The 8,341-nt window shown below is 41.6% G+C and overlaps 20 non-coding genes across 20 annotated transcripts; all 20 read right to left on the reverse strand.

Annotated features, from left to right (window-relative positions):
• Window positions 1-328: 328 nt before the first annotated feature.
• Window positions 329-400, reverse strand: trnaq-cug (transfer RNA glutamine (anticodon CUG)). The gene has a single exon. It is a non-coding gene; the product is annotated as a tRNA-Gln (tRNA).
• A 115-nt stretch (window positions 401-515) lies between these two features.
• Window positions 516-587, reverse strand: trnaq-uug (transfer RNA glutamine (anticodon UUG)). The gene has a single exon. It is a non-coding gene; the product is annotated as a tRNA-Gln (tRNA).
• A 669-nt stretch (window positions 588-1,256) lies between these two features.
• On the reverse strand, window positions 1,257-1,328 carry trnaq-cug (transfer RNA glutamine (anticodon CUG)). Its single transcript has one exon. It is a non-coding gene; the product is annotated as a tRNA-Gln (tRNA).
• A 115-nt stretch (window positions 1,329-1,443) lies between these two features.
• trnaq-uug (transfer RNA glutamine (anticodon UUG)) lies at window positions 1,444-1,515 on the reverse strand. Its single transcript has one exon. It is a non-coding gene; the product is annotated as a tRNA-Gln (tRNA).
• Window positions 1,516-1,926: 411 nt separating this feature from the next.
• Window positions 1,927-1,998, reverse strand: trnaq-cug (transfer RNA glutamine (anticodon CUG)). Its single transcript has one exon. It is a non-coding gene; the product is annotated as a tRNA-Gln (tRNA).
• Window positions 1,999-2,114: 116 nt separating this feature from the next.
• On the reverse strand, window positions 2,115-2,186 carry trnaq-uug (transfer RNA glutamine (anticodon UUG)). Its single transcript has one exon. It is a non-coding gene; the product is annotated as a tRNA-Gln (tRNA).
• Window positions 2,187-2,790: 604 nt separating this feature from the next.
• On the reverse strand, window positions 2,791-2,863 carry trnaq-uug (transfer RNA glutamine (anticodon UUG)). The gene has a single exon. It is a non-coding gene; the product is annotated as a tRNA-Gln (tRNA).
• A 602-nt stretch (window positions 2,864-3,465) lies between these two features.
• trnaq-uug (transfer RNA glutamine (anticodon UUG)) lies at window positions 3,466-3,539 on the reverse strand. Its single transcript has one exon. It is a non-coding gene; the product is annotated as a tRNA-Gln (tRNA).
• Window positions 3,540-3,952: 413 nt separating this feature from the next.
• trnaq-cug (transfer RNA glutamine (anticodon CUG)) lies at window positions 3,953-4,024 on the reverse strand. The gene has a single exon. It is a non-coding gene; the product is annotated as a tRNA-Gln (tRNA).
• Window positions 4,025-4,139: 115 nt separating this feature from the next.
• Window positions 4,140-4,211, reverse strand: trnaq-uug (transfer RNA glutamine (anticodon UUG)). The gene has a single exon. It is a non-coding gene; the product is annotated as a tRNA-Gln (tRNA).
• Window positions 4,212-4,626: 415 nt separating this feature from the next.
• Window positions 4,627-4,698, reverse strand: trnaq-cug (transfer RNA glutamine (anticodon CUG)). The gene has a single exon. It is a non-coding gene; the product is annotated as a tRNA-Gln (tRNA).
• Window positions 4,699-4,814: 116 nt separating this feature from the next.
• trnaq-uug (transfer RNA glutamine (anticodon UUG)) lies at window positions 4,815-4,886 on the reverse strand. The gene has a single exon. It is a non-coding gene; the product is annotated as a tRNA-Gln (tRNA).
• A 479-nt stretch (window positions 4,887-5,365) lies between these two features.
• trnaq-cug (transfer RNA glutamine (anticodon CUG)) lies at window positions 5,366-5,438 on the reverse strand. Its single transcript has one exon. It is a non-coding gene; the product is annotated as a tRNA-Gln (tRNA).
• Window positions 5,439-6,033: 595 nt separating this feature from the next.
• On the reverse strand, window positions 6,034-6,105 carry trnaq-cug (transfer RNA glutamine (anticodon CUG)). The gene has a single exon. It is a non-coding gene; the product is annotated as a tRNA-Gln (tRNA).
• Window positions 6,106-6,220: 115 nt separating this feature from the next.
• On the reverse strand, window positions 6,221-6,292 carry trnaq-uug (transfer RNA glutamine (anticodon UUG)). The gene has a single exon. It is a non-coding gene; the product is annotated as a tRNA-Gln (tRNA).
• Window positions 6,293-6,709: 417 nt separating this feature from the next.
• trnaq-cug (transfer RNA glutamine (anticodon CUG)) lies at window positions 6,710-6,782 on the reverse strand. The gene has a single exon. It is a non-coding gene; the product is annotated as a tRNA-Gln (tRNA).
• A 115-nt stretch (window positions 6,783-6,897) lies between these two features.
• Window positions 6,898-6,969, reverse strand: trnaq-uug (transfer RNA glutamine (anticodon UUG)). The gene has a single exon. It is a non-coding gene; the product is annotated as a tRNA-Gln (tRNA).
• A 413-nt stretch (window positions 6,970-7,382) lies between these two features.
• trnaq-cug (transfer RNA glutamine (anticodon CUG)) lies at window positions 7,383-7,454 on the reverse strand. Its single transcript has one exon. It is a non-coding gene; the product is annotated as a tRNA-Gln (tRNA).
• Window positions 7,455-7,569: 115 nt separating this feature from the next.
• On the reverse strand, window positions 7,570-7,641 carry trnaq-uug (transfer RNA glutamine (anticodon UUG)). Its single transcript has one exon. It is a non-coding gene; the product is annotated as a tRNA-Gln (tRNA).
• A 413-nt stretch (window positions 7,642-8,054) lies between these two features.
• trnaq-cug (transfer RNA glutamine (anticodon CUG)) lies at window positions 8,055-8,126 on the reverse strand. Its single transcript has one exon. It is a non-coding gene; the product is annotated as a tRNA-Gln (tRNA).
• Between the last annotated feature and the right edge of the window lie 215 nt (window positions 8,127-8,341).

An 8,341-nucleotide genomic window follows, 5' to 3' on the forward strand; every position in this document is an offset into this window, starting at 1 on the left:
AATACTTTCAACTGACAACAATATTTGGACAGCTATATTCTATTTCCACGAGGCAAATTAATTGACATGGTAGTATCGTCCAAGATTTAAACTCGGATTGTAGGATTCAGAGTCCTGAGTGATAACCTTTACAGCATAGAACCCTGTAGTCAATACTCTGTTTCCTGGCCAGAAACGGTGTCAACTACCAGGCACTCATAGTATGCGTTTACCGTAGGCTAGCCATTCGTGCGTAACAAGAGTGCTTATCGACTCCCACCCACTTGTTTCTTTCACGCAACTATTTTAAAGTTGACAGGGGAGGAGTGTGTCACTGCAAAATCAAGGTAGGTCCTACCGAGATTTGAACTCGGATCGCAGGATTCAGAGTCCTGAGTGCTAACCATTACACCATAGAACCCTATACAGAGTATTTATTGTAGAGTTCCGATTTTCCTGTCATTTGTACACCGGATAAACATCAGATTATGAGGTTTTTGGTTGGCCATGTGAATAATTCAGCACCAAAAATAGGAAGGTTCTACCGAGATTTGAACTCGGATCACTGGATTCAAAGGCCAGAGTGCTAACCATTACACCATAGAACCATATTCTAAATCCACATGGAAATTGAAAAAAAAAAAATCTGCGTGTAATTAGCAACAGCGGACTGTCGTTCCTTCACGTGCTGCAAATACTTTCAACTGACAACAATATTTGGACAGCTATATTCTATTTCCACGAGGCAAATTAATTGACATGGTAGTATCGTCCAAGATTTAAACTCGGATTGTAGGATTCAGAGTCCTGAGTGATAACCTTTACAGCATAGAACCCTGTAGTCAATTTTCTGTTTCCTTGCCAGAAACGGTGTCAACTACCAGGCACTCATAGTATGCGTTTACCGTAGGCTAGCCATTCGTGCGTAACAAGAGTGTTTATCGACTCCCACCCACTTGTTTCTTTCACGCAACTATTTAAAAGTTGACAGGGAGGAGTGTGTCACTGCAAAATCAAGGTAGGTCCTACCGAGATTTGAACTCGGATCGCAGGATTCAGAGTCCTGAGTGATAACCTTTACAGCATTGAACCCTGTAGTCAATACTCTGTTTCCTGGCCAGAAACGGTGTCAACTACCAGGCACTCATAGTATGCGTTTACCGTAGGCTAGCCATTCGTGCGTAACAAGAGTGCTTATCGACTCCCACCCACTTGTTTCTTTCACGCAACTATTTTAAAGTTGACAGGGGAGGAGTGTGTCACTGCAAAATCAAGGTAGGTCCTACCGAGATTTGAACTCGGATCGCAGGATTCAGAGTCCTGAGTGCTAACCATTACACCATAGAACCCTATACAGAGTATTTATTGTAGAGTTCCGATTTTCCTGTCATTTGTACACCGGATAAACATCAGATTATGAGGTTTTTGGTTGGCCATGTGAATAATTCAGCACCAAAAATAGGAAGGTTCTACCGAGATTTGAACTCGGATCACTGGATTCAAAGTCCAGAGTGCTAACCATTACACCATAGAACCATATTCTAAATCCACATGGAAATTGAAAAAAAAAATTCTGCGTGTAATTAGCAACAGCGGACTGTCGTTCCTTCACGTGCTGCAAATACTTTCAACTGACAACAATATTTGGACAGCTATATTCTATTTCCACGAGGCAAATTAATTGACATGGTAGTATCGTCCAAGATTTAAACTCGGATTGTAGGATTCAGAGTCCTGAGTGATAACCTTTACAGCATAGAACCCTGTAGTCAATACTCTGTTTCCTGGCCAGAAACGGTGTCAACTACCAGGCACTCATAGTATGCGTTTACCGTAGGCTAGCCATTCGTGCGTAACAAGAGTGCTTATCGACTCCCACCCACTTGTTCTTTCACGCAACTATTTTAAAGTTGACAGGGGAGGAGTGTGTCACTGCAAAATCAAGGTAGGTCCTACCGAGATTTGAACTCGGATCGCAGGATTCAGAGTCCTGAGTGCTAACCATTACACCATAGAACCCTATACAGAGTATTTATTGTAGAGTTCCGATTTTTCCTGTCATTTGTACACCGGATAAACATCAGATTATGAGGTTTTTGGTTGGCCATGTGAATAATTCAGCACCAAAATAGGAAGGTTTCTACCGAGATTTGAACTCGGATCACTGGATTCAAAGTCCAGAGTGCTAACCATTACACCATAGAACCATATTCTAAATCCACATGGAAATTGGAAAAAAAAAAAATCTGCGTGTAAATAGCAACAGCGGACTGTCCGTTCCTTCACGTGCTGCCAATACTTTCAACTGACAACAATATTTGGGACAGCTATATTCTATTTCCACGAGGCAAATTAATTGACATGGTAGTATCGTCCAAGAATTTAAACTCGGATTGTAGGATTCAGAGTCCTGAGTGATAACCTTACAGCATAGAACCCTGTAGTCAATTTCTGTTTCCTGGCCAGAAACGGTGTCAACTACCAGGCACTCATAGTATGCGTTTACCGTAGGCTAGCCATTCGTGCGTAACAAGAGTGTTTATCGACTCCCACCCACTTGTTTCTTTTCACGCAAACTATTTTAAAAGTTGACAGGGGAGGAGTGTTCACTGCAAAATCAAGGTAGGTCCTACTGAGATTTGAACTCGGATCGCAGGATTCAGAGTCCTGAGTGCTAACCATTACACCACTAGAACCCTATACAGATATTATTGTAGAGTTCCGATTTTCCTGTCATTTGTACACCGGAATAAACATCAGATTATGAGGTTTTTGGTTGGCCATGTGAATAATTCATGCACCAAAATAGGAAGGTTCTACCGAGATTTGAACTCGGATCACTGGATTCAAAGTCCAGAGTGCTAACCATTTACACCATAGAACCATATTCTAAATCCACATGGAAATTGAAAAAAAAAAATTCTGCTGTAATTAGCAACAGCGGACTTGTCGTTCCTTCACGTGCTGCAAATACTTTCAACTGACAAACAATATTTGGACAGCTTATATTCTATTTCCACGAGGCAATTAATTGACATGGTAGTATCGTCCAAGATTTAAACTCGGATTGTAGGATTCAGAGTCCTGAGTGATAACCTTTACAGCATAGAACCCTGTAGTCAATACTCTGTTTCCTGGCCAGAAACCTGGTTGTCAACTACCAGGCACTCATAGTATGCGTTTACCGTAGGCTAGCCATTCGTGCGTAACAAGAGTGCTTATCGACTCCCACCCCCTTGTTTCTTTCCGCAACTATTTTAAAGTTGACAGGGGAGGAGTGTGTCACTGCAAAATCAAGGTAGGTCCTACCGAGATTTGAACTCGGATCGCAGGATTCAGAGTCCTGAGTGCTAACCATTACACCCATGAACCCTATACAGAGTATTTATTGTAGAGTTCCGATTTTCCTGTCATTTGTACACCGATAAACATCAGATTATGAGGTTTTGGTTGGCCATGTGAATAATTCAGCACCCAAAAATAGGAAGGTTCTACCGAGATTTGAACTCGGATCACTGGATTCAAAGTCCAGAGTGCTAACCCATTACACCCATAGAACCATATTCTAAATCCCATGGAAAATTGAAAAAAAAAAATTCTGCCGTGTAATTAGCAACAGCGGACTGTCGTTCCTTCACGTGCTGCAAATACTTTCAACTGACAACCAATATTTGGACAGCTATATTCTATTTCCACGAGGCAAATTAATTGACATGGTAGTATCGTCCAAGATTTAACTCGGATGTAGGATTCAGAGTCCTGAGTGATAACCTTTACAGCATAGAACCCTGTAGTCAATACTCTGTTTCCTGGCCAGAAACGGTGTCAACTACCAGGCACTCATAGTATGCGTTTACCGTAGGCTAGCCATTCGTGCGTAACAAGAGTGCTTATCGACTCCCACCCACTTGTTTCTTTCACGCAACTATTTTAAAGTTGACAGGGGAGGAGTGTGTCACTGCAAAATCAAGGTAGGTCCTACCGAGATTTGAACTCGGATCGCAGGATTCAGAGTCCTGAGTGCTAACCATTACACCATAGAACCCTATACAGAGTATTTATTGTAGAGTTCCGATTTTCCTGTCATTTGTACACCGGATAAACATCAGATTATGAGGTTTTGGTTGGCCACTGTGAATAATTCAGCACCAAAAATAGGAAGGTTCTACCGAGATTTGAACTCGGATCACTGGATTCAAAGTCCAGAGTGCTAACCATTACACCATAGAACCATATTCTAAATCCACATGGAAATTGAAAAAAAAAATCTGCGTGTAATTAGCAACAGCGGACTGTCGTCTCCTTCACGTGCTGCAAATACTTTCAACTGACAACAATAGTTGGACAGCTATATTCTATTTCCACGAGGCAAATTAATTGACATGGTAGTATCGTCCAAGATTTAAACTCGGATTGTAGGATTCAGAGTCCTGAGTGATAACCTTTACCAGCATAGAACCCTGTAGTCAATTTTCTGTTTCCTGGCCAGAACGGTGTCAACTACCAGGCACTCATAGTATGCGTTTACCGTAGGCTAGCCATTCGTGCGTAACAAGCAGTGTTTATCGACTCCCACCCACTTGTTTCATTTCAACGCAACTATTTAAAAGTTGACAGGGGAGGAGTGTGTCACTGCAAAATCAAGGTAGGTCCTACTGAGATTTGAACTCGGATCGCAGGATTCAGAGTCCTGAGTGCTAACCATTACACCATAGAACCCTATACAGAGTATTTATTGTAGAGTTCCGATTTTCCTGTCATTTGTACACCGGATAAACATCAGATTATGATGGTTTTTGGTTGGCCATGTGAATAATTCAGCACCAAAAATAGGAAGGTTCTACCGAGATTTGAACTCGGATCACTGGATTCAAAGTCCAGAGTGCTAACCATTACACCATAGAACCATATTCTAAATCCACATGGAAATTGAAAAAAAAAAAATTCTGCGTGTAATTAGCAACAGCGACTGTCGGTCCTTCACGTGCTGCAAATACTTTCACACTGACCAACAATATTTGGACAGCTATATTCTATTTCCACGAGGCAAATTAATGACATGTAGTAGCGTCCAAGATTTAAACTCGGATTGTAGGATTCAGAGGTCCTGAAGTTGCATAACCTTTACAGCATAGAACCCTGTAGTCATACTCTGTTTCCTGGCCAGAAACGGTGTCAACTACCAGCACTCATAGTATGCGTTACCGTAGGCAGCCCTTCGTGCGTAACAAGAGTGTTTATGGACTCCCTACCCACTTGTTTCTTTCACGCAACTATTTAAAAGTTGACAGGGAGGATGTGCTTATCGACTCCCACCCACTTGTTTCTTTCACGCAACTATTTTAAAGTTGACAGGGGAGGAGTGTGTCACTGCAAAATCAAGTTAGGGTACTACCGAGATTTGAACTCAGATCGCAGGATTCAGAGTCCTGAGTGCTAAACCATTACACCATAGAACCCTATACAGAGTATTATTGTAGAGTTCCGATTTTCCTGTCATTTGTACACCGGATAAACATCAGATTATGAGGTTTTGGGTTGGCCATGTGATTAATTCAGCACCAAAAATAGGAAGGTTCTACCGAATTTGAACTCTGATCACTGGATTCAAAGTCCAGAGTGCTAACCATTACACCATAGAACCATATTCTAAATCCACATGGAAATTGAAAAAAAAAATCTGCCTGTAAAATGCAACAGCGGACTGTCATTCCTTCAGTGCTGCAAATACTTTCAACTGCAACAATATTTTGGACAGCTATATGTCTATTTCCACGAGGCAAATTACTTGACATGGTAGTATCGTCCAAGATTTAAACTCGGATGTAGGATTCAGAGTCCTGAGTGATAACTTTACAGCATAGAACCCTGTAGTCAATACTCTGTTTCCTGGCCAGGAAATGGTGTCAACTACCAGGCACTCATAGTATGCGTTTACCGTAGGCTAGCCATTCGTGCGTAACAAGAGTGCTTATCGACTCCCACCCACTGTTTCTTTCACGCAAACTATTTTAAAGATTGACAGGGAGGAGTGTGTCACTGCAAAATCAAGGTAGGTCCTACCGAGATTTGAACTCGGATCGCAGGATTCAGAGTCCTGAGTGCTAACCATTACACCATAGAACCCTATACAGAGTATTTATTGTAGAGTTCCGATTTTCCTGTCATTTGTACACCGGATAAACATCAGATTATGAGGTTTTTGGTTGGCCATGTGAATAATTCAGCACCAAAAATAGGAAGGTTCTACCGAGATTTGAACTCGGATCACTGGATTCAAAGTCCAGAGTGCTAACCATTACACCATAGAACCATATTCTAAATCCACATGGAAATTGAAAAAAAAAAATCTGCGTGTAATTAGCAACAGCGGACTGTCGTTCCTTCACGTGCTGCAAATACTTTCAACTGACAACAATATTTGGACAGCTATATTCTATTTCCACGAGGCAAATTAATTGACATGGTAGTATCGTCCAAGATTTAAACTCGGATTGTAGGATTCAGAGTCCTGAGTGATAACCTTTACAGCATAGAACCCTGTAGTCAATACTCTGTTTCCTGGCCAGAAACGGTGTCACGATACCAGGCACTCATAGTATGCGTTTACCGTAGGCTAGCCATTCGTGGCGTAACAAGAGTGCTTATCGACTCCCACCCACTTGTTTTCTTTCACGCAAACTATTTTAAAGTTGACAGGGGAGGAGTGTTGTCACTGCAAAATCGAGGTAGGTCCTACCGAGATTTGAACTCGCGATCGCAGGATTCAGAGTCCTGAGTGCTAACCATTACACCATAGAACCCTATACAGAGTATTTATTGTAGAGTTCCGATTTTCCTGTCATTTGTACACCGGATAAACATCAGATTATGAGGTTTTTGGTTGGCCATGTGAATAATTCAGCACCAAAAATAGGAAGGTTCTACCGAGATTTGAACTCGGATCACTGGATTCAAAGTCCAGAGTGCTAACCATTACACCATAGAACCATATTCTAAATCCACATGGAAATTGAAAAAAAAAAATTCTGCGTGTAATTAGCAACAGCGGACTGTCGTTCCTTCACGTGCTGCAAATACTTTCAACTGACAACAATATTTGGACAGCTATATTCTATTTCCACGAGGCAAATTAATTGACATGGTAGTATCGTCCAAGATTTAAACTCGGATTGTAGGATTCAGAGTCCTGAGTGATAACCTTTACAGCATAGAACCCTGTAGTCAATACTCTGTTTCCTGGCCAGAAACGGTGTCAACTACCAGGCACTCATAGTATGCGTTTACCGTAGGCTAGCCATTCGTGCGTAACAAGAGTGCTTATCGACTCCCACCCACTTGTTTCTTTCACGCAACTATTTTAAAGTTGACAGGGGAGGAGTGTGTCACTGCAAAATCAAGGTAGGTCCTACCGAGATTTGAACTCGGATCGCAGGATTCAGAGTCCTGAGTGCTAACCATTACACCATAGAACCCTATACAGAGTATTTATTGTAGAGTTCCGATTTTCCTGTCATTTGTACACCGGATAAACATCAGATTATGAGGTTTTTGGTTGGCCATGTGAATAATTCAGCACCAAAAATAGGAAGGTTCTACCGAGATTTGAACTCGGATCACTGGATTCAAAGTCCAGAGTGCTAACCATTACACCATAGAACCATATTCTAAATCCACATGGAAATTGAAAAAAAAAAATTCTGCGTGTAATTAGCAACAGCGGACTGTCGTTCCTTCACGTGCTGCAAATACTTTCAACTGACAACAATATTTGGACAGCTATATTCTATTTCCACGAGGCAAATTAATTGACATGGTAGTATCGTCCAAGATTTAAACTCGGATTGTAGGATTCAGAGTCCTGAGTGATAACCTTTACAGCATAGAACCCTGTAGTCAATACTCTGTTTCCTGGCCAGAAACGGTGTCAACTACCAGGCACTCATAGTATGCGTTTACCGTAGGCTAGCCATTCGTGCGTAACAAGAGTGCTTATCGACTCCCACCCACTTGTTTCTTTCACGCAACTATTTAAAAGTTGACAGGGGAGGAGTGGTGTCACTGCAAATCAAGGTAGGTCCTACCGAGATTTGAACTCGGATCGCAGGATTCAGAGTCCTGAGTGCTAACCATTACACCATAGAACCCTATACAGAGTATTTATTGTAGAGTTCGATTTTCTCTGTCATTTGTACACCGGATAAACATCAGATTATGAGGTTTTTGGTTGGCCATGTGAATAATTTCAGCACCAAAAATAGGAAGGTTCTACTACGAGATTTGAACTCGGATCACTGGATTCAAAGTACAGAGTGCTAACCAGTACACCATAGAACCATATTCTAAATCCACATGGAAATGA

The sequence above is a fragment of the Oncorhynchus kisutch genome, unplaced genomic scaffold, assembly GCF_002021735.2.
Source record: "Oncorhynchus kisutch isolate 150728-3 unplaced genomic scaffold, Okis_V2 scaffold959, whole genome shotgun sequence".
Lineage (NCBI taxonomy): Eukaryota > Metazoa > Chordata > Actinopteri > Salmoniformes > Salmonidae > Oncorhynchus > Oncorhynchus kisutch.